At 45.2% G+C, this 22,540-nt stretch overlaps 2 protein-coding genes and 1 non-coding gene across 4 annotated transcripts in view; 1 reads left to right on the forward strand and 2 right to left on the reverse strand.

Annotated features, from left to right (window-relative positions):
• The window catches only part of DPP7 (dipeptidyl peptidase 7), a 2,619,404-nt gene that overhangs the window by 1,581,985 nt on the left and 1,014,879 nt on the right, over window positions 1-22,540 (forward strand). The gene's annotated exons all lie outside the window — the stretch shown is intronic.
• Window positions 1-22,540, reverse strand: part of LOC122790859 (kelch-like protein 9) — a 459,563-nt gene that overhangs the window by 307,462 nt on the left and 129,561 nt on the right. The gene's annotated exons all lie outside the window — the stretch shown is intronic.
• On the reverse strand, window positions 22,384-22,455 carry TRNAG-UCC. Its single transcript has one exon. It is a non-coding gene; the product is annotated as a tRNA-Gly (tRNA).

Below are 22,540 nucleotides of genomic sequence, written 5' to 3' on the forward strand. Positions count from 1 at the left end.
ACAGCAATTTTTTTTTCCCTGGGGAAAAATCACTGTTCTTTGCTTTTGGTTTTGTAGGGTTTCTGACAGTAGGGTTCGATATTACAATGATCAGACTTTTGTAAGCTTGACATTGTGATATAGACCCGGCTTCTCCACACAAGGGTGTCAGCTTTACAGACCCAGGTAAATTATAGACTCCTCTACCTCACCAGCCTTATGTACAAAACAACGGAATGGGTCTTAGCAGAACTCATTTGTACAGGTATAGGCAACTTAATGGATCTACACTCAACTCGGTCTGGTTTTGTGAAGGGCAGGTTCTGTCCACAAAAATGGTACAGAGGCTGTCGACAGTAGTCACTAAATGCACACTGCTTATCTTGACCTGGCCAAGGCTTTTGACACTATCCCTGATGCTGCTGTTACTGAAAAGTTGGACAAACTTAATGTGAACCCTTGCACTGTCTTCAGGATTGCAAACTAGCTGTCCAATAGATCCCAAATAGTGAAAGTTGGTAGCACCCTCTATGAACATAAAAATTGTAACTAGTCAGGGCACTGAAGGGATCAGTGCTGGCCCCTATCTTGTTTAGCATTTGTTTTGCAGACACCCAAGCCAGTATCCCGGAAGTGTGATTGGTCAAGTTGGGCACTGTTATTCAGTCATCTGGTTATGCTAAACTGCTCAAAAAAGGGAAGGAATATGCATATACGTAATGTTTTGAAAACAATCTCAAACTAAATGCAAAAAATGCAGCACAGTAGTATTTGGCAAAAAAGCTGTTCTCACCTCATACGCTTTAAGTGGTTTGCCACTTCAAACAGATACTGTCATAAATGACCCTCTATGATTACGTGGGCAACTCTCTCATTCAGTTATCATGTTTCCATCATAGGCAATCCTTCTATTTGGCCCAGTTAGTTTCCAAGGGAATATGTTCAAGATCCAGAGAAGTCATTTTGACAATGTACTCTTTCTTTATCAGACCCATCATCAAATACAGTGCCTCATTTGATATGTATACATCCAAGCAAATTGCTTATCTGGAAAGACCCCAATGATTTTTAACCAGAAAAAAAGACCTTAAATCCTTCAGTTATCCCAACAGATTAGCACAATTCTCCTTATACCCCATAGCCTACTAGCTGTTCCAAAGAGATGTTTGTCTCACTTTTTAAGCTTGGAAAGACCCAGTCTTATTTAACCTCCTATTTCTTTGCAATACCAGTAGCTTAACGAGCACTTGTACTAGGAACCTAAGTTTACACCTCAAACAAGTCTCGCTGGAGGGGGGTTTGTAATACAACTTATTCCAAGAATGTAGAATAAGATGTCCTTCATGGATGCATCTGCAGTCATAACAACTGGGTTGTCCTGTCGTCAGGCAGCCCTTCAGTCGGCCGGATTCCAAAGTCCGGGTCCGGCTTCGGCTGATGTCGCACTTCACCCGACGTCATCTCTGTTGGTCTTCGGGTATAAAGGCATCAGCCGACGCCATTTTCCTCAGTCTTTCTTGCCGCGTGGCGCCCGAAGCAGAAGCTGTTCGCAAGTGCCGGTCGGTCGGATCCAGAGATTACTTCTACAGAATACTACTTCGAAGACTTCTAAAGCTAAGTACCCCGTTGGGGACTCTTTCTTGCCTCAGCCGATGTCAGAAAAAGTTAATAATTGTTTAACCTGTGGGAAACAAATACCTCATAAAGATTACCACTCTTATTGTCTGCCTTGTTTAGGCCCAGCCCACGACGTAGCAGCCTTTTCGGCCTGTGCTTCATTCAACCGACGAACGCTTAGGCGTCGGTCGGAGTTTGCTGAACAGTTTTTCGGTTCTGATTTTGCGTATATTATGCCGTCGGATCCTCCGACTACCCAAACTGCTAAAAACGCAAAGATAAAGACCGACACTCGTGGTCCGCGGTTTCGGCCGAAACCATGGTTAAGCAAACCGCGAGTGTCTCGGTTTCGGCCGAAACCGAGAAAACTGATCAAAGTACAGCTGAATCTATCCCTACCACTGAGGCCCCTGCTACTTCTCTTGAATCGGCCTCAGAAATTTTATCCACTACGGTGGTTGCCACTGACTTATCAGACACCATTCCCTTGGATGTCTCTACCCCAGCACGTGGTGCTGCTAGGCCTCCAGCAGCCATGTCCATTAAGGCCTTTGCCAGGGCTAAAGCAGCCAAAACTACTAAAACAGTGCCTGTTAAACCCGCTACAACCAGGCCCTCTTCTAGTTCACAAATGCTTACTCTGGCAGAAGATTTAATTTCATTAATTAGGGGATCTCAATCTCACCCAGACAGGGCCTCTCAGCCCCCAGAGAAGAGACCTAGGGCAGAGCCCCCCGAGCCTGTGTCCTCTGATGATTCTGCCGATGAATCAGACATAACAGACCAGCCAGAGGCTCCTTTCTCCAATTATGAAGACTCAGATGCTGAAGAATCCATTCCAGCTGCTTCCCCACCAGACGAATTCTCCTTTGGGGAAACCTTACATGCCATGCGAGAGCAGTTCCAATGGCAGCAGCAGGATTTCTCAGACTCCAGAAAAAGACTTAGGACCTTTCTGCACCTTCCACAGCACAGGCCCTTAGCTATACCTCCTGTCCTCTCTGTGGTGGACGATGCCTTCAATGATGTCTGCTCTGCACCAGATTCTTTACCTCCAGCCCCTGCCAAACCAGACAGATTTTACAGGGTACCAGACACTCATCACCACCTTTACAAGGCCCCACTTGCAGACCCCGAAACTATATCCCAGGGTCCCAGGGCAGTAGCCTCGACCACAGCTAAAAACCCTATTCCTTCTGAAAGGGAAGCCAGGTCATTAGACAGATGGGGCAAAAAAGTCTACACCTCAGCTACTCTCTCAGCTAGGGCTTTAAACTGTCAGTTTCACATGATACAATACCAAGAGTTTATGCTTGATCAGTTAACAAAAAAGCTATCCTCTGATGACTCTATTGATAAGAAATATGTATTAGAAATGGTAAATAACATACAACAGGTTAGTAACCATTCCTTAAAATGTGGCTATGATGCACTGGAGGCTTCATTTAGATCAGCCATGACTGGCACAGTGATAAGAAGACATGCATGGCTAAAGGAACAAGCCTTACCGGATCATGTTAAAGCTAAGTTATTAGATGCTCCTATGGATAAGACCAGCTTGTTTGGTACACCTGCCCAGCAGGTAATGAAGAAAATGGAAGAAAAGGCAAAATATGTTCAAACGGTTAAAGATTTCTTGCAGGTTCAACCCCCAAGGTTTAGCAGGAACTGGCCTGCCAAAAATTGGTCCTTTCCTGACTCCACAAGATCCCAAAGGGGCAGGAATAGACGTTCCAGAGGCAGAAACCAATCCAGAGGAGGTGCCTACAGAGGACGACAGTGACAAGGTAACAACAGAGGCACAGACACAACCACTGCCACTACAACAACACAACCACAGTGACTTACCTCTAAATCCGCCTACCAGGGAACAAATAGCAGCTCCATTAGGCGGCAAATTAACCTTATTTTCGAAGAGCTGGCACTATATCACAAAAGACAAGTGGATTTTACAAACCATAGATCAAGGTTACCGGTTCCACTTCCACACTTTACCAGTCAAAAGAGGAATGCCAAACCTACCTCCAAATCAAAAAACAGAGGCTCTACAACAGATAATGCAATTAGCAAACATGAGAGCTGTGGAAAGAGTGCCAACAACAGAACAAGGAAAGGGATTCTACTCCAGACTATTCCTAGTCCCAAGAAAGGAAAAAAGTTGGAGACCTATTCTCGACCTGTCCACCTTAAATACATACATCATTGTCCCAAAATTCAAAATGCTGACCCTACAGCAACTTCTTCCCATGCTGGGCAAGGAGTGTTGGCTGGTAACTCTAGATCTCAAGGAGGCATACCTGCACGTCCCCATTCGACCAATCTGCAGAAGATACCTCAGATTTCTTGCAGGATCAGAGCATTATCAATTCTCAGCATTGCCTTTTGGCTTATCTACTGCGCCCAGAGTATTCACAAAATGCCTGGAATCAGTAATCGCCCACTGCAGACTACAGGGAATTCAAATGTACCCATACCTGGACGACTGCCTGCTACAAGGGGACAACAAAAGCAAGCTGACAACAGATTTACAAAGGGTCATTTACTTGCTACAAGCACTGGGATACACAGTCAATTTACAAAAATCAAGGCTGATACCATCCCAAACAAGGACATTCTTGGGCGCGGAATTGGACACAGTAAGACAAATGGCATTCCTAACTGCAGAAAAACAAAAGAACTCCTCTTTACTTCTTGGCTCTAACAAAACAGAACAAGTTAACAGCAAGAAAAGTACTGCAGGCCTTGGGCTTCATGGCATCATGCATAATCTTGGTCCCACTTGCCAGACTACATATGAGAAAACTACAGTGGTACCTAAAGAATTTATGGTCCCAACACAGGCACAGCCTAGAAACAGAAATTCCACTAATTCCATGCTTAAAACAGGAGTTCCTATGGTGGGCTCAAGCATGCCAGTCAAACCCAGGTCTACCCTTTCGCAGATGTCAAGCAAACCAGACCATCACAACAGACGCTTCAGACCTAGGATGGGGGGCCCACATGCTGGACATATGCGTGCAAGGATTGTGGACGCAGGATCAACTTCACCTGCACATCAACCTAAAAGAAATGCTGGCAGTAAAACTGGCAATCCAAAAGTTCAGACCATTTCTAAAAGAGGGCCAGTTGATGATAAGGACAGACAACACCACAGTCATGTGGTACATCAACAAACAGGGAGGCACTCATTCATACCCCCTATGCAGAATGACTTTGGAGCTGTGGAACCTGGCACTCAGCTACAACATCCAGTTACAGGCAATATTTGTACCGGGAAAGGAGAATACTCTAGCAGACATATTAAGCAGAACCACATCCGATGCCCACGAATGGATGCTACACCCGGACATCTTCAAGACCATCTCAAAGAAATGGGGAATGCATCAGATAGATCTATTCGCTTCCCCTCTCAATCACCAGCTCAAAAAATTCTGCACAAGGACATTCCACCCACTGGCATGGAAAGTGGATTCGCTCTCCTTCAGCTGGAAAGGCCTAACAGCATATGCATTCCCACCTCTTCCCTTGATACACAAGGTATTACTAAAAATCAAGGAAGAACGTCCAAGGATAATCCTGATAGCTCCAAACTGGCCAAGACAACACTGGTACCCACTGCTGAGGAGCATGTCTCGAACAATATGTGGCCAATACCCCTGATGCCTTTGATGTTAACTCAGAACAACTACAGCATCATGCATCCAAACCTAAAAACGTTGCAACTGACTGCATGGAACATCACATAGCAGCAGCTAATCCAGAACTTTCCCAAAGAGTTAAAGATATTATTCTTGAAGCCCGCAGACCTTCAACAAGAAGGAACTATGCAGGAAAATGGAAAAGGTTTGTCATTTGGAGTACTGAAAGAGGAAAAGATGTGTCAAACATAGATATGCCTAACATTCTGGAGTATTTGGCAGAACTTCTACATACAGGCCTGTCCTACTCCTCCATCAAGATACATGCATCAGCTATATCAGCAGAATACAGCTTTGATCCACCTGTCTTTTCACATCCTTTACTCAGGCAGTTCCTCAGAGGAATCAAGAATGTAAAACCTCCAAGGAAACCACCATTGCCAGCTTGGGACTTGAACTTTGTGCTAGAAAAGTTGACACTATCACCTTTGAACCAGCAGCAACAGCAGACCTACAGCATCTATCGTGGAAAACTGCTTTCCTACTGGCAATAACCTCAGCCAGGAGGGTTTCTGAACTTCAGGCCCTAATGGCAGTACAGCCCTTCCTAATCTTCCACCAAGATAGAGTGTCCATGAGGACTAATCCTACATTTATGCCTAAGGTGGTATCCAGAGTGTCTTTAAACCAGGCAATCCACCTACCTACCTTCTTTCCCAACCCACAAAACAGAGGGGAAAGAATACTGCATACCTTGGATGTACATAGACAGCTACGCTACTACCTGGACAGAACAAAAGTAGCAGAAAAACTGACCAGCTTTTGTAGCCTATGCAACAGGAAGGGAAGGAAAAGCTATTTCCAAACAGACAATCTCCAAATGGATAGGAAATTGCATACGTTTCTGTTACTCCTTCCATGGAAAACCAATTCCACAGAACATAAGACCTCATTCTACAAGGGCAACAGCCACTACCACAGCCTTCTTACGAGGAGTGGCAAACAAAGACATTATTGAGGCGGCTACTTGGACCTCCGTGCATACATTTGCCAAGCATTATAATTTGCCTCTATATTCCAGATCCCGAGCTGGGTTTGCCACTGCTGTACTGCAAGGGATCCTAAACACACCATAATCTAATTTTTCCTCCTCCCCTAGTTGGCTATGGTATTCTACCCAGTTGTTATGACTGCAGATGCATCCATGAAAGGACATAGTACAGTTTTGTACCTACCATAAATGTAGATGTCCGAACTGGATAGCATCTGCAGTCAGGATTACCCTCCCTCCTTCCCCTCTGTGGTACTCCTAGGGTGTTTACCCTCCTAATAGCTAGCTGGTGGGGGGAGTCTTTTATGGTGTATTTGTTTGTATATATGTACATACATGCTTATTTTTGTGTTTACCTCTATCTTTTTGGAAACATTGGCATTTATCCAAATTTTAGCCTTCAAGAGGGCAACTGGCATCTGGGGCAAGAAACACTGAGGAAAATGGCGTCGGCTGATGCCTTTATACCCGAAGACCAACAGAGATGACGTCGGGTGAAGTGCGACATCAGCCGAAGCCGGACCCGGACTTTGGAATCCGGCCGACTGAAGGGCTGCCTGACGACAGGACAACCCAGTTGTTATGACTGCAGATGCTATCCAGTTCGGACATCTACATTTATGGTAGGTACAAAACTGTACTTTACTGCTGCAGGTTAAAGTAAGTAACACTTTGTCTGCTTTTGAGGCAGTCTTGATGATTGGATGGGTAGACATCAATTTACACCAGGATTATCCATGCATGGCCCTGCTTAATTTGGGAGGTGATCACTAAAAAGTACTTGTCAAGTGTGTCAAGAAATTTTAAGTGTGCTTACTTAAAGGTGTACGTGGCTAGAGTTTTTATGGTCCCTGTGATTGCTTGCCTAATGTTGTCCGTTGTATGTTTTGCTGTTTATTGTGTCATGTATTTTTGCATGTTTTATTGAATGCACAAGGTAGTAGCTGAAGTGTCCTTTGACCATATCACTTACCTGGGTAAGAAATTTTAACTGAGTTCTTTCCATTTTATTAAAAAATGTAAGCAGTATAAAAATGTAAACCACTTCTGTAAGGAGATTACATGCTTTGCAATCATTTGATGTGATGTCAATTTTCACCTCATTCTCACTGATGAATTTTGATCTGACTCTGCCATTACCAAAGCTCGTAGTCACAAACTTTGCTCTTGGGCACCTCCCCTTTACCCAGAATGCACCTCATGCATTATCTCAGATCTCGTTTGCTACTTCATGAAGAACATTGGTCTTCTTTTGCTCTTGGGCTGAGATAAGTGTTTTTGCTATATATTACTACATTATAACTCCTTTTCTTGTTAGTTCTTTACTCTAGAGTTATTCTTCACTGTCCTTTTTTCTGAGTCTTTCTTGCCTCTGTTCATTACCTTTTTAGGTAATCTTCACTACCATTGCTGGTAGGCCCCTTCCCTCCCCTTTTTAGTGGTTGGTGAATACTTTACTACCATTGTTGGTAGTTGGCATTTTCCCCTTTTTGTAAAAAAAAAAAAAAAAAAAAATCCTAAATTCTTCGTAACTTTTCTTATATCGTAGTGTGTGTGTGGTCTAAATTTTTCTCTTCTGCTATGGCCGACAAGACTAAAGGCCTTAAAAAACATGGCAAGAAAATGCCTCTAAGCGACTCACTTGTTCACATCATTGATTCACATCATTCGATGTGTGTGTGTGTGTGTATTGTTTAGGGCATTACACCTCCAAGAAGACAGTAGCATAAACCGTAAAAACAAAGTGATGTTGAGAGGTCGTCTTACTTTTTCTGAAGCCATTGCTGGTTCGGATTCTGCATCTTCTAGGCAGTCCAGTCCTCGAAAATGCCACCTTTCGACTCCAAAAGATTCCTCAGATCTGTCGAGCAAAAAATCCAAACTACCGGATCCATCAGAGCCTTTGGATCTGAGTACTTTTAAGGCTGGTTCAAACAGATCCTTGGAGTGGTCAGATCCTTTGGCTCTAACGAGATTGGATCAGACAGGTAGTCCGACACTGGTTGAGGTTATTTCCCCTTCCAGATCTAGGCTTAGGTCTCCAGCCTTATCTTCTCGGTCCACCAGAAGCCTCTCAGATGATGATGTGGACAGAGTGGTACAAAGGCTGCTAAGCACTCTGGCGCTGGCCAAGCTTTTGTCAGATCCAACCCCTCAAGCTTTGGATCCAACCAAGTCTCCTGCCCCGATTATTGTTCCTCCTTTGACTTCTTTTGAAGCTTCGGAGTTGAGAGATTCAAACATTCAGATCCATTCAGCATCTCATCAGAGGACTTCCCCTTCAGATGAGATGTTTGCCTTGAGATTCCCTGCTCTGGAGTCAGAGGACTCTGAGCCATTTTGCACCTGTCTGATCCAGGGATAGGGTATCGACTCCAAGGCTTTCGGACTGGTCCCTGATCCTCAGGGTGTTGACTCAGGTGAGTTTGGCTCTGGCTTCAGCTTCAGATATTCTGTCTTCTGGAGCCAAGGGGGTGACAACTCTGACTACTACTTTGTCAGATCCAGAGGTCTGCTCGGGTCAGGAACAGACTGCTTTTGGGGCTCTGAAGAGGACTATGGCTTCCCCAGCCTATTCAGACTGGGTCATCTTGGGATCTCCAGACCCCCTTTGTTCAGCCGGAGTGTCTTCCTTCTTGGCCATCTCTTACACAGGGACAGTGAGAACCTGGGCCTCAGGGTACCACAGTTGGTACCCCCGCCTCTTCCGATACCTCCCTGGAGTATCCTATCGAGGAGGTCCCTAGGAAGAGGACTTACAAAATGGAGCATTTAGAATAGACTGAAGAATCCATCACCTCTGATACTGACCTCCGTGAAGGAGAGGGATCCACATGGTAACCTCCTGAAGATGTCTCCTTTGGAGACATCCTTGAGTTATTGAAGCAGAGAGGTGGATGGGACTGGTGGTCCATCAGTCCTTCTCTAGAAGAGTCTTTATACATGAAGGCCTCTGGTTCTCGACCTTCCTCCTCTTGGGTGACTGTGCCTTTGGACGAGCTTATTTTAATTAATTTCTAAGATGGCGTGGGAGACCCCAGATTCTCTTGAGCCTACCCCTCGGAGACCAAATAAATTCATTACATCCCTACAGACAAAAAGAGGAACTCTTGGAGACTAGTTCCATTATCCATCCTCCTAATAGTGATTCCAGGATGATGGATAGATGTGGGAGGAGAGTCTTTTCATTAGCGACCTTTTCTCTACCGTCCTTGAATTACATGGCTCAGTTTACTAGGTTGCAGAGGGATCTGATCAGAGAGCTTTCAGATTCCCTCGAAGGAGCAATAGATGAGGGGTCATGAGACAGAGTTTCTTCTCAGCTCACCACCCTGCATTCTATTGCTAATGCTTCCATGCATGTCATTTCCTATGCAGTGGGTGGAACTTGCAGGGCAGCAGGTTCAGGCATCTCTATGAGGAGGCAGGCCTGGATGCGCCTTTGCGGAGCCTTTCAAGTCTTCCTTTGTAAATGCCCCTTTTGATGGCTCATCCCTTTTTGGGCCTAAAGTGAGAGAGACACTGACCAGGTGTGAACAGGAAGGAAAGACCCCCTCCACCATGGGCATACATTTTTTCCATGCCTCAAAGACCCTACTCTAAAGGTCAAAGGAGCAGTAGAAAGATGTGGTTCAGAAAATCACAGGGTTATTTACAGGACACGCGTGGTGAGAGTTCCCCCAGAGGCAGGGGGGGGGAGACAATAATGGAAGCCACCACCCTCGCGGGGGGAGGGGTCCACAAAACCAGGGCTCAAGGGAATCGTTTTTGGTAAACTCTTTGGCACTCCTGAAGGGAGGTCCGATTGCTTTGCCCTGGATGCAATCTGGGACGACTGTGTCTGCACCTACACACCTAGCTAAGAATGACAAATGGGTGCAGAACATCATATCCAAGGGCTATCTTATCACTTTTCTCCCAATCCCTTCCCATAATCAAAATGATCCTGGACGACCCACCCAGTCAGTGGAAGCAGGCAACCATTTAAATTCAAAAGCTGCTGGACAAAAAAAGTCATCCAAGAAGTCCCACCAGACCAAATCGAATCTGGAACTTACTCAAGGTTCTTTTTAGTTCCAAAGAAAACAGGGGACTGGAGACCTATTCTGGATCTCAGCAAACTCAAGTCAGTAAAAAAGACAAAGTTTCAGATGGTCATTGTTCAGTCCATTCTTCGTTTTCTGGAAAAAAGACAATTGGATGTGCTCTATAGACCTTCAGGATGCATACTATCACATAAAAATAGACAGACGGTCCAGAAATCCAATGCGCTTCTGATTGGGAGCCAGTCGCTATCAGCTTAGAGCTCTGCCCTTTGGACTCACTACAGCCCCCAGAGTGTTTACCAAATGCATGGCAGTAGTAGCAGCTCACTTGATACAACAAGGATTCTGGATGTTTCCATATCTAGATGTGACTGGTTCATTACCACCCCGACCAGGCATCATCTTACTCGGGCAAGAGATTACATTCTAGAGATTTGTGCACGCTTAGGTATCATGATAAATCTTTAAAAGTCTTCTCGAGAACCCACGCAAAACCTCAAGGTCATAGGTGTAATCCTGGATACAAATCAAATGGTAGCCAAGCTGCCACTCTCAAGTGTGACAACATTCAGGTCTCAGATCAGAGTATTAGTTTGCAGAAACTTGATACCAGCTCACCTATTCTTACAGTCTCTCTGTTGGATGGCCGCATCAGTTGTCCTATTTCCCTTAGCACATTACCCCATGAGAATACTCCAGTGGCTCCCATCAGTACAGTGGTCCTTCCTAGAGCTTCCCATGTCCTTCAAGATTCGCCTCACCAGTCTTTGCAAGCAGGATATTCTCTGGTGGCTTCAGTCTGATCAAGTGACTCAAGGTCGCTTGTATGTTCCTCCACAGCCCAAAGCCACGGTGATCATGGATGCTTCCCAAATAGGGTTGGAGGGGGGCATTAACTGGTGAAGACAGTCCAAGGCACCTGGTCCCCCATCGAGACCAATCTGTGTCCTAGAGATGAGAGCAGTGTTTTGGTGTTGCAAGCATATCAGGACTCTCTCCCTAAGGGGACTATTGCAGTTCAGTCGGACAATATGTTGGTAGTCTGGTACATCAGCAAACAATGAGGAATCAGGTCTTACCCCTATGTTGAGAAGCCCTCAGAGTTTGGCAATGGGCAATTTCATCCAACCGTTTTCTGATAGCAATGCACATCCTGGGGAAGTCCAGTGTGATAGCAGACAAACTGTGTAGGACTATTCTAATGCCTCACGAGTGATACCTCAATCAGAGTTGTGAAGATGATTTTCAGTCGATGGGGCCAGCCTTGCTGCAACCTTTTTGCCTCTCAAATGAACAAGTGCAGCAACTATTTCACCCTGATTCCCCCTCCAGGGAGTCCCCGAGGGATGCGTTCCTCCACAGTTGGCCCCAAGGACTTCTACATGCCTTCCCCCCTAACCCCAATTGATCCCAGCCTTCTTACGGAAAATCAGTCGGTTAATGAGGACAGTAATTCTAATTGCACCCTACTGGCCTCAACAGATTTGATTCCCCTTCCTGTGGCCTATTCTGGCAGAACCTTAGATTCTGGACCCAGTTCCAGATCCTCTGTCACACCCCAATGGGAATGGTTCATCTGAATTTACACAATCGCAATTTGACAGCTTGACTGCTCCAGTTCTGGTCTTAGCCAGGCAACCCCTTCTCTCTTTCCCTGTGTGACACACTATTCTTTTGTCTCACAAACCTTCCACCCATAAAATTTATTGCAGTAAGTAGAAATGTTTGTTTGTTGGGCTAAGAGTCTTGGCATTGACCCCTTCACCGCTCCTGTTCATATGGCTTTGGATTTCTTAGCACAGCTTTTAATGAAGGCACAGCTGCAGTTGTGGTTCAGGTGCAACTAGCAGCCATATCGAATTTCCATTAGGGTGAAATGGATCTTCATTAATTACTCTCAAACTCTGCAGAGGGTTTTTGAAAGGAACAATACTTTTAAAGCCCCTGTACAAAGACCCTTCGCCACCATGGGACTTAAATTCCATTTTAAGACATATTATTTGTCCCCCGTTTGAGGCAGCAGCACTCTGTGACCTGAAATTTCTTTCTTGGAAGACCTTTTTCCTAATGGCAATCACATCTGCTGGAAGAGTTTCTGAACTGCAAGCCTTATTGTCTCAACCAACTCATTTGATACTTCATAAGGATAGATTCTCGCTCCATGCTAACCCTTCCTTTTTACAAAACGTGGTTTCAGAAAATACATTGCATTAGTCTATTAAATTACCAGTTTTCTTTCCCAATTTTAAGAATAAAGGGGGAGTACTCTCTACATTTGCTAGATGCTCACAGACGGTCTGTATCTTCATAGGGCAAAGGTTGGTAGAAAAACTGATCAGCTGTCTGTAGCCTTTTTGGATGCTAGAAAAGGTCTGTGTCCAAGGTGACTTTAGACAAATGGCCCTCCCAGTGCATTTCTTATATTTACCATTCACAGAATAAGCAGTTACCCAAGCCTGCTAAAGCTCATTACACTAGAACCATGGCTACTACTTCTGCCTTCCATTCCAGGGTTTCATTGGACAATATTTGTATGGCAACCACATAGACCAGTCACCATACCTTTATTTCTCATTACAAATTGGATTTTTTTTCCAGGGGTAGAGCTGCATTTGTGTCTATGGTCTTAAGGAATAATCTCCTTTGAGCCACCCTAGGTAAAGGATGCTAGGAACTCTGTCCCATCAGTGAGGATAAGGTGAAAATTGACAACTTTGCATAAATATATATATATATATATATATATATATATATATATATATATATATATATATTATTATTATTATTATTATTGGATATTCTAGGCTTTATATAGTTCATGTTTTAGTATTTTAATTGATTCTGATGAAGTCCTTTTAGGACGAAAGCGGAAAATAGTGTGGTTACGCTAATCTCTGAAAGTTTCCTTTCTTCGCTATGGAGTGCTTTTTGGTGTGGTTTGTTTTTGTTTATATAATGTGTGTGTGTGTGTATATATGTATGTATGTATATATATATATATATATATATATATATATATATATATACACACACATATATACATATATAGGTCTACTTCATTTGATTGAAATTTCATTTGACCTAAACCCATTTGATCGAAAACCAGTATTCAAGGCAAATAACAGGGATTTGTCCCCCTCCCCAATGTCGTGCGACCCTGGAGTTGGTATATATAGTTAGGGGGTTGTGGGGGGCGCAGAAGAAAATAACACAAAGTACAGCTTTTAATTGAAAGTAGGCGGGGGGCTTCACTTTCAATCTTTCTAAACTTTCAATCAAATGGGTTTCGGTCAAGTGAAATGTCGATCAAATGAAGTAGACCCATATATATATAGTTCCCCTTCACAAGATCGAATGGATGGAAGCCTGAAATTCATAATCTCGAGACCAGAATCTCGAACTTCCATTCACTCGAAATTGTGAATGGGAGCCTTAGGTTTAAAAAAATAAGTTAACTTACCTTTTTGCAGGGGGCCAGGTCCCCCTGTACACTAGCAGTTTAAATGTGTATGTTCCGTGACCGCACTATAGCAGAGGAATGGAAAATATTCTGTTTTTCGCTTATGCGTATAGCACGGAATGGGAGATTTCTCTTTCCTTCACTACAGTGCGATCTCGGAGTAGGTATATTTAAGTAGGGGGTGTGTGGGGTGCAAGGGGGCTTCACCCCCCCCTGCGAAAATATTTGAAAGGTGGTGGGGGTTTTTTTTTGTCCCTTTCATATGTTCGAGTTTCTCTAAATTCGAGATTCTGGTTTCGTGTTTGACTTGAGAGTTTAGAGAAATTTGATCATATGAAGGGGAACTATGTGTGTGTGTGTGTATATATGTATATATATATATATATATATATATATATATATATATATATATATATATATATATAGCGACTATAAAACGTTTACACACCCTTGTTAAAATGCCAGGTTTTTGTGATATAAAAAATGAGACCACAGTACATCATTTCAAAACTTTTCCCACCTTTATTGTGACCTATAACCTGTACAATTCAGTTGAAAAACAAACCTGTTAGGGGAAAAAAATAAATAAAAAGTACAATAAGCTGGTTGCATAAGTGTGCACTCCCTTAAACCAATACTTTGTTGAAGCATCTTTTGATTTAATTACACCATTCAGTCTTTTTGGGTAGGAGTCTATCAGCATGGCACATCTTGACTTGGCAATGTTTGCCCACTCTTCCTTGCAAAAGCGCTCCAAATCTGTCAGATTGCGAAGGCATCTCTTGTTCACAGTCCTCTTCAGGTCACCTCACAGATTTTCTATTGGATTTAGGTCTGGGCTCCGGCTGGACCATTCCAAAACTTTAAATCTGATGTTGTTAATCTTCTTTCCATTCATCACTGATGGGTTCGGTTCCGAGCCCACGGAACCAAGTCGGCCTATTGCCAAGCTCGCGCCAGCCAAAAAAACTCTCCAGCTAAGTCTCTACCCAGAATGCCCTTCTCCCTGTTCTCACATCTCGTTTGCCGCCTAGCCGTAAAGCCGCGTTTCATCCGACCTCTCAGTTAAATGAAATCTTTTTGATATTTCTGAAAAATTTTGGAGTATCTTCATATTTTATTAAGTGATTAGTATTTTGTGTTGTTTCTTCTGTCTAACCTTATTCTTTCCTCACTACCCATTGTTACCATTGGTAAACTCTCAAGTACCATTGTTGGTACGGCCTTTCTTCCCTTACCCTTGTGGTATTTCTTCAATACCATAGTTGATATTGTTTCTCCTGTTTAGCCTGTTAACTTTTAACTTTATTCAGGTGTTTCCCTTTTCTTCTCCATATACCAGTGTATTGTTATATTTGTGATTTTTTGAACAGAGTTGATTTCATTGTAGTTGGTTATACAGTTGACCTGTGGTGTTTTTCTACCTAGATGTCAGATAAGAGTACTTCAGGTTTTAAGCATTGTACTTCATGTAAGGGCAAGTTACCTAACAGTGATGCTCATGATGACTGTGTATACTGTTTGGGAGTGGCACATCTTTTGGTGCAGCCTCCATGTGACATTTGTCAGAGTTTCAGCCAACGCACTCTTAATGAGTGCACAAATAAACTCATTCTGAAAGGGTTACTCAAGTCTCCCTTTTCAGAGGCCATTTCTGTGATGGAGGTCTCAACCCCTCCTTCTAAGGACGAAGAGATCCCACTCTGTCCCTTTTTCAACATCTGGTGATCAGAGCAAACCTGGGAAATCAAAGGTCCCTAAGTTATCGTTGGAGCATAAATCTGCCCCTTCGGCTCCATCTTCATCTCCGACCATCTCAAAACCTTCAATACCGACGCCTGTTTTGGCTCTGGTCCTTACTCAAGTCTCCCTTCTCAGAGGCCATTTCTGCGATGGAGGTCTCAACCCCTCTTCCTAAGGACAAAAAGAGATCCCACATTGTCCCTTCTTCGCCATCGGGTGATCAGAGCAAACCTGGGAAATCAAAGGTCCCTAAGTTATCGTTAGAGTATAAATCTGCCTCTTCGGCTCCGACCATCTCAAAACCTTCAATACTGATGCCTGTTTTGGCACCGGTCCTGGCTCTGGCACCAGTCATAGACCTTACTATGCCTATTTCAACTTCAGCATCTGTAGCCACTTAGGCTCAGGGCACACCTTCGACTTCACCATTAGTTTCCATTTTGGAACCGACTGTTTCAGCTCTGAGTGCCACTTCGGCACCGAGAGTTGTACCGATCTCACTGGATTTTGACCCCTTTACTTCCGGTCTCGAAACTAGAGACTTCAGTGCTGGCAGACCTTGCACTGTGGGCCCGATACTCCCCCACCGTAGATCCATTTCTGGGTCAAGCATATAGCCCATTTCTTGAACGTCCTGACTCTCCATTTGGAGTATCCACTAGATCCACCAGGAGCCTTTTGGAACATGACGTGGTGCATCTTGTAGACCAGCTGTTGGGAGGATTCCCTCATTTTCTAAGACCCATCCACATGCAGTACTTGGGTTACCTTGTCTACGGACTCCATTTACACTCCTTCAACTGTCTCTGTTTTGAAGCCTTCTGCTCCGACATCTTTCTTGGAACCCATCACCTTGGCGCCTACTGTGTATCTCACTCCGGCTCCGAGTTTGTCCCTTTGGTCTTTGTTTCCCGCTGGACTGGTCCTTCCTCAATCTGGGGATTGGTGGATGGGCTCATTGGCCCGGGATACTAAGCCGCCCTTCCTCTCGGTTACATCCTTGCCACCAATGGCTGCATCCATGCCAATCCTGCTTAAGGCTCCATCCGTGGGGCAGGTTCATCGGAGCGGGGTGTGACCCCGGTCCCGAGTTGTCTTTCTCAGTTCTGGGCTCCCATCCCTCTTTGGGTGGGCCTGCCTTCCGCGCAATGGAGAGGGCTCTTGCTTCTGGCAGCACTTCTTTGATGTCAGAACCCCAGTTTTCACCCCGAGCTACAGCTGTCACAGACCACCCCCCCTGGACACCGGGCAGAGAAGCCGCAGGACACCCCTGTTCAGGGTACCCACTCTTCCGAGTCCTCCTCAGAGAATCCCCACTGTGGAGCCCCCTCGAAAGATGATGTGCAAGAGGAAGCACATGGACTCACCCGAGGCGCCCTTAATGGAAGAGGCGGATTACGATGATGGTGAAGGGTCCCCACTGTCACCTCTTGATGATGTCTCCTGCTGAGACATCCTGGAGATGTTAAAACAGAGAGCTGACTGGAAGCCCTCCATCCCTTCATCTCATGAGTCCGTGTTCCTGCAGGCTTTTCGTGCCCAGGCTTCTACCTCTTGGGTGACCCCGCCTGCTGATGAGCTCATCCATCTCATCGTGCAGCGCTCGTGGAAGAACCCTGATTCCATTGAGGTGATCTCTCTAAGACCAGACAGAATTCTTTTCCCTCCCGAGGAGAGCCCGCATTGGTCCAAAGGGTTACCAGTTGATGCTATGGTGGTGGCAGCGGCCACGAAAAAGGACTTGGCTGGGGAAAGTCCTTCTGTCCACCCGCCCAACAGGGTGTCCCGGGCAGTGGACAGACTTGGGAAGCGTGTTTTTGCATCTGGGACCTTTGCCATATGGTCCCTGAATTATTTGGCACATTTTACGAGGCTCCAAAGGGACTTGATCTCCAAACTCTCTGGGACACTTGCAGGACAGTTGTCTAACGAGGCCAGGGATAAAGTGGCCTCACAGCTCGCTACCCTGGAATCAATATCCAACTCGTCCATGAGGTTGCTGTCACATGTGACTGAAGGGGTGGCTAGAGCAGTGGGTTTGGGTATTATGAGGTGTCATGCCTGGATGCGCATATGTGACCTCACAGATCCCTTCAAGTCTTTCTTTCTGAATGCTCTCATCAAAGCTTCATCCCTTTTTGGCTCTAAAGTGAAGGGCATGCTAGTCAGGTGCGAGCAAGATGGAAAAACCCTGTCTGCCATAGGCCTACGGTTTTCCAAACCTCAACGTACCTTCTCCAGGAATCAGAGGAGTGGGGAAATGTGGCATAAGAAATCTCAGGGCCCTTTCCGTGCCACACATGGTGATGATACTGTCAGAGGCAGAGGGGGTAACAATTCCAGAAGATGCCCCTATAGAGGTAGAGGGGGTCCTCGTAATCAAGGCTCCAGGGACTCTTTCTCTGGACAGCCTCATTAGCGCTCCTGAGGGGCAAGCCGATTGCTTACCTCTGGAAGCAGTCGGGGTTGTTTCTCTCTGTACCAAGCTGCCTAGCAATCTGTCACCACCGATCGTTGGGTACAGAACATTATCTCCAGAGGTTACACCATTCCCCTTTCTTGTCAGCCAAAATTTCCAAGAAAACTTCCCGACATTCCACCCAGTCAAAGGGAAGAAGCAGCTTCAGAGATCATAAAGCGGTCTCAAAAAAGAGTCATCCAACCAGTCCCACTAGACCAGCATGGATCCGGATTTTACTCTAGATTCTTTTTGGTGCCAAAAACGACAGGGGACTGGTGACTTTTGGATCTCAGCAGTTTAAACAAGTCTGTCACCCAAATGAAATTCTGGATGGTCACTGTTCAGTCCATCCATCTTTTTTTAAGAGAAGGCAATTGAATATGCTCTATAGATCTCCGGGATGCGAATTACCACATCAAGATGGACAAACATTCCAAGAGTCTGCTTCACTTCCGGCCAGGACCCAGTCATTACCAATTCCGTGCCCTGCCATTCGAGGTCTCTACAGCCCCAAGAGTGTTCGCGAAATGCATGGCAGTGGTAATAGCTCACTTGAGACTAAAAGGATTCCAGGTGTTTACATATCTAGACGACTGGCTCCTTACTGACCCTACCGAGCATCTTCTGATAACAGCACTGCACTATATTCTCTCTCTCTGGCAAAATTGTTGGGAATAGTGATACATTGGAAGAAATCAAACCAATCTCTACACAACAAATATAGTTAATTGAAGCATTGTTCAATACTCAGTCCTGTCTGGTATCACTCCCAATTCAGACTCCATCGATTGAGGCTTCAACTCTGGGTGATACTATCTCAAACAGTCTCTGCAAGGGAAGTTCTTCATGCTTTAGGTTCTATGGCTGCATCAATGCCAGTAGTGCCTCTAGCAAAGCTACATATGCGGATGCTGCAACGGCTGCTCCTGTGTCAATGGTTCCCAAACTATCACCCCCTCGATTACCAGATTCGAATAACCAACTCCTGCAAACAGGACCTGCTTTGGTGGATGAGGTAAGATGTAGATCTTTGGATTCGCCCGTTTCAACCTCCACAGCCATTGTGACAACAGATGCTTCCCTGATCGGGTGGGGGGGGGCCATTTCCAAAGGAAAGACTCTCCAAGGCACATGGTCCACCTCAGAGGCCCACCTACATATCAATGTTATGGAACTGAGAGCTGTGCCGTTAGCATTGCAGGCCTTCCATTCGTCTCTCCCATCCGGGGCAATAGCAATTCAATCAGACAATATGCCAGTGGTCTGGTACATCAATATGCAAGGAGGAACCAAGTCCTACTCCATATTTCGAGAAGCCATCAGAATTTGGCAGTGGCCTATAGCTTCCAACTGCCTCCTGATAGCAATGCATATCCAGGGGAGCTCCAACGTGATTGCAGAAAAACTGAGTAGATGCATCCTCCTGCCCCATGAGTGGTCCCTCAATCCCGAGGTGGCGTCTGCAATCTTCAGCCACTGGGACCAGCCTTGCTGTGATCGTTTTGCGTCCCCATCAAACACCAAGTGCAGCAGCTATTTCGGCCTACTTCCCCTGAAGGGGGAGTCACCGAGGGATGCTCCGATCCATGATTGGCCCACGGGACTTCTCTACACTTATCCTCCTATCCTTCTGATCCCACAATTTCTAAAGTCTTCGGTTGAGATGCAAGGTGATCCTCATAGCCCCATTCTGACCTCAACAAGTTTGGTTCCCCTTCCTTCGGCCTCACCTAGTATACCTGCCATGGATTCTGGACCCTCTACCAGATCTGATTACTCACCCCCAAGGGTTGACTCACCCAAATCTGTCCAGTCTCAAGCTGACAGCTTGGTTTCTCCACTTCTATTAGTCGCAAGCCAAGCTGGTCTCTCCTCGCCTGTTCGAGACATTATTCGGGCCTCTCACAAACCATCCACTAGAAGACTATATCAGAGTAAATGGAAAAGGTTCTCCATCTGGTCCAAAGATAACATGCTAGACCCATATTCAGCTCCAGTTACTGCAGTGCTTTGATACTTGGCTAAGTTTTTTGATAATGGAGCCTCTGCCTCTACAATACGAGTGCATCTAGCGGCAGTTTCCACAGTGGTATAGATGGCACCCCTCTTATCTCTCTATGACTTTGCAAGGCTTTCCTCAAGGGGACCACTCATCTCAGGCCTCCTGTCAGGCAGCCCGTGAGACCATGGAAAGTACAGTTATGTACACTTACCATAAATGTAGATGTTCGAGTGTATTCACTGTTGCAGTCATCACATTTAGGTTATCTGCTTGCAGTAGCCCTCAGTTGGCCTGATTATCAAAGTCTTGGGTTCTGCATCAGTTGCTGTCTCACCTTCCGTGACATCAGGTAGTCAGGGATATAAAGCATTCAGCCAACACCATTACATCAGTTTTTCTTGTCCCAGATGTCAGGTGTCCCTAATGGGAAGCAATTAAATAAATAAATATATATATATATATATATATATATATATACACACACACACACACACACACACACAAGGTTATACCTCCAACAAAAAGGCAAATACACCAAAAAGCTTTTAAGCATAGCAAAGGAGAGAAGAGGTATAGCCAAAAGAAGTCAGGGGGCTGGAGGGGAGGGTAACCAGGACTGCAACAGTTAATACACTCTAACGTCTACATTTATGGTACGTGTACACAACTGTACTATGTTCTTCATGTTTCACTGTTGCAGTCATCACATTTGGGTAGATTCCCAAAGCTAAGGATGGGAGGTGGAATTTAGATAGTATTAGGTCCAGCTATAAGGCCCTGTAAGACTGCAGTGGCAAAGTCAGCTCTGGATTTAGAGAAAATTGGCAAATGGTAATGCTTGGTGAAAGTATGTACAGAACTCCAGGTAGCAGCTTCTAGGATGTCTCTGGTAGGGACACCTCTGAGAGGCTGTAGAGGTAGATGCAGCCCTGGTTGAATGGGGTCTAATCCCCTGTGGGATAGGTTTTCCACGGTGCTTATAGCAGAAATGAATGCAATGGCCTAGCCATTTATAAATGGTTTGCTTTGAAATAGCCTTCCCCTCTGCCCATGCAGCAAATGCCACCAGCAGTTGTTCAGATTTCCTTTGAGATTTAGTCCTGTCCAAGTAAAATCTAAGTTGTCTGTGCACATCTAAGGAGTGCAGTATCCATTCCCCTTTGTTCTGTGGATTAGAAAAGAAGGTTGGCAAATGAATGGATTGAGCCACACTGGATACCGCCTTGGGCATGAAGGAGGGATTGGTCCTGAAGGGACACCCTGTCCGCATGAAAGATGATGAAAGGCTGCACTGCCATAATGGCTTGTAATTCAGATACCCTTCTTGCTGAAGTGATTGCCAAAAGGAAAGCTGTTTTCCAAAAAAGGAATTTTAACTCTGCACTTGCAGCTGGCTCAGAAGGAGGAAGAGTGAGATTTTCCAATGCAAAATTAAGGTCCCAGGCTGCAGTTGTGGCTCTCCTAGGTGTTCTTAAGTTTTTGGCCCCTCTGAGGAACTGCTTAAGCAGTGGGTGAGAAAAGGCTGGTGGTTCTGTGTTGTAATGAGCTGAAATGGCTGAGGCGTGAATTTTGATGGAGGAAAAGGAAAGGCCCTTGTGAAGCATCTCAGTTAGGTATTAAAGAATCTGAGGTAAATTGGGCACTGTTGTGGCCATCCCTTGAGTTTGGTTCCAGCCACAGAATCTTTTCCATTTTTCAGCATAAGATTTTCTAGTACTAGGCTTCCTTGCCTCCAAAATTACGTCCAACACTTGTTTACTGAGGGATGGTAAAGGACAGATTAGGTAATTAGCCAGGCTGCCAGGTTCAGGGTTTGAAGCTGGGGGTGCAGAATCTGGCTCTCCTGCTGAGACAGCAGGGTAGGGGTCTGGGGCAGGTGCCATGGGGCTAGCAGTGACACACTGCGCAAGAGGGGGTACCAGTGTTGGCATGGCCAGTCTGGTACAATCAGTATCATCCTTAGTTTGTCCTGTTTGATCTTTAGTAGTACTTTGGAGAGGAGAGGCAGAGAGGAAAGGCATAAACTGATATATTTTTCCAGCTGATGGACAGAGCATCCACTTTCCAAGCTTGTTTGTGGGGAGTCCTTGTGCAGAATTTGTCCAATTGGTAGTTCTGGAGGGAGGCAAACAGGTCTATATCTGGGCTCCCCCATTTGTTTATCAACATGTTGAAAGTCTTTGGTTCCAGTTGCCACTCATGTGGGTCCATGAGATTTCTGCCTAGTTCGTCTGCCAGTGTATTCAGTTTTCCTGGCAGGAATTGAGCCTGTAGCTGTACTTGGTAGCTCAAGGCTGTGTTCCCCTTTAGTTATTTATTTATTTTTTTAATAAGCTGCGCGTCTTTGCAGCAGGATCCAGAAGAGTGCTTAAATGTACTGACATCTTGCATTGGCCGGGCATCGAACCCGGGTCAAATACTTGGAAGGCAGCTATGCTCACCACTATACCACCAATGCTACATATGACACTGGCAATTTAAGGCCCTAATGGCCAAGGTTGCAGAAGTGTATACCTTCTTACCCCATCTATCCAGCGCCCTGG

This window comes from Protopterus annectens, chromosome 16.part0, assembly GCF_019279795.1.
Source record: "Protopterus annectens isolate FY-2018-M chromosome 16.part0, PAN1.0, whole genome shotgun sequence".
Taxonomy (NCBI): domain Eukaryota; kingdom Metazoa; phylum Chordata; order Ceratodontiformes; family Protopteridae; genus Protopterus; species Protopterus annectens.